Here is a 2,487-nt window from a genome sequence, read left to right on the forward strand (position 1 = left end):
TCCTTCCTGCTCTAAAAACAGACTGGGGAAGTTGTTAATGCCGTCTGGAGGGTGACACTGATACACACTGACGGGGCACCAGGGTGAAGCCAAAGTGTGTTCAGTGTGTGCGTTGATGTTTTTTTTGTGATAGTGTATGATACAAATGTGCTATCTAGATCATAGTTTCTGTATTTGTGTGTATTAATCTGGGTTTCTGCGCACAGGCAGGTGCAACATGCACCTGTAAGCACGTGTTTGTGTGTGAGTGTGAGCTTGTGAGATAATCTATAATTAAATTCCTGAGTTTAATGGGATTATCGTTGGGAGACAAGCAGCACCACGTCCTTGACATCCATCCCCCCGGTTAGCCACGGGTGAGCGACTGATAGAGACACTCACACATAAATACAGTATATTTAAAAAAGAGAGAGAGCAAGATGAAGAAGAGGCGAGCAAGAAGAGATAAAACCAGGAGGCAACAACAAAGGGAAGAGGAAATAAAAGCACAGAGTAGAGATCAAAGTGTGATGAAATGCTTGTGAAGTGAGAGAAAAGAGAGAAGACTTCCGGAGGGAAAGTGTAATGGAGAAGTGCCTTGCATTGTAATGATCTCATTTTCTACTGCGTTACCACTGAAGGTCGACTGGCCTTTGCCTCAGCGTGCTCCTCTCCACACCACTGCCTGCCAGAAGGGCCAAAACTAAAAGATATTGAAGACATAATGCAGAAAGCCCTTATTAGTTTGTCCCTGCCTCTCATATTACCGATTCATTTCTTGTTGATGAACTCTGTCTATCGCTACCCACGCTTAATAGCCTACTCACTTTTTTATTTTAGCCAACAGAGAAACTCAAAAGATGATATCTCTTATTCACTTATCTTAATACAACATACCAGATGCTATGTTCAGATGATATTTCAATCTGTCATTGTTAGAATTACTTAATAATGGCAGGATTACAAAAATGATGAGGCACATCAATTCAGCCTGCATGCATGCATGGACATAACATAAATGATGCTTTTATCTCCAAAGTTAATTCTTAAGTGAATCATGTCTCAATGTCTTTACTTTTTGGGGCTTTTAAGACCAACTCGTCCACATCTCTGGTGCTCTCATCCAAAATCTTCTTTCTGGTAAGTGGATCTTGATAAATGCACGTGCCACATTGTGGGTCAGAACTAAGTGAATCATCATGTTTCCACACATTCACCCACAGGAATGCAGGTAAACCTATTTTTAAACTCACATGTTCGACCTGTTTAGCCTGCATTACTCATTAGCTCATCTTAATTGAAATGCATACCGTGTATCATATTGGTTAGCCAAAAGGTATATTCATGTGTAAAATCATAATGGGTGTATAGAGTTGATGCATACAGTACAATTACACATAAAGCCTGTTTACTTTGTGCATACATACCTGCAGTTGACAATATACGGAAATGCCTGAAATAAGAGAACGGGCGCATAGCAAATACATTAAATTTAACTGCCCTTAGCCTGTGCTAAAATTGCTCTTCACTGTTAGCAATGCATAACCCTAAAAACACCAACTGGGCTGCACTTCATCTCCCTCTGCTGGTGTCTGAGAAACAACCCATCTTTCAGTTGACCTCAATAGACACTGAGTTACGAGTTTAACATGTTTACATTTATAATGATTATTATTCTGTCAATGGAAGTTACACTTTACAATACAGTAAATCACACATATTAAAGAATACCTTTACATTTTAAAGGAACCCAATGAATTGACAAGCCCTGCTGCCTTCAGGGAGTGTTTGAATTATCTCCAGGGTTTAACACTTGTACAATTTTTTGTGATTGCTTAAGCCTATTTGTCAAAACATGACACAAAACTCACGCAATTCACACCTCCAAACACACAAGTAGCAGAACACTTAGTAAAATGAAATACTTCATACAAAATAAAAGTAGTAATATGCCCTGAAAATCCGAAAATACATATTCTGTATAATATGTAGGCCTAAACCTTAAAAACAACAACATCATTTGTAGAGATACAAAAAAAGCGGCACACTCACCTTTTGCCTTTTTAAAGTGCTCACGCCTAATGAAAGTGACTTTACAATTAATTTAAGTATGTTTTGTTAAGTTAATTGGTTCATAGTAATGTAGTTTGAAAGGCAAGGAGAGTCATTTGTTATTTATATCGTGTCAAATACCACTCTTTAAATGTGCCTTGAAAAAGCCAATAAGTTACATCATGTTTGACATATGAGTCTAATGTGTATTTTGCAAAAGGTGTGAGGCTGTGAATGTGTTTATAGTTGTGAATATCTGAGCTGAGGTCCTCTGGTGTCATTTTCAGTAATCGTGCCTTATGTGTCATTTCAGTGTGTTAGCAATTAAATAAAGGTGAAGTCAAATAGACATTGAAAACATTTAAATTATTTAAACAAATACGTTGGGAATTGTTCACCTTAACATATCAAAAATAACCATAATTAGACCTAAGGGTCACAGTAGAAGGAGAAAAG

Source organism: Trematomus bernacchii, unplaced genomic scaffold (assembly GCF_902827165.1).
Source record: "Trematomus bernacchii unplaced genomic scaffold, fTreBer1.1, whole genome shotgun sequence".
In the NCBI taxonomy this organism is placed as follows: domain Eukaryota; kingdom Metazoa; phylum Chordata; class Actinopteri; order Perciformes; family Nototheniidae; genus Trematomus; species Trematomus bernacchii.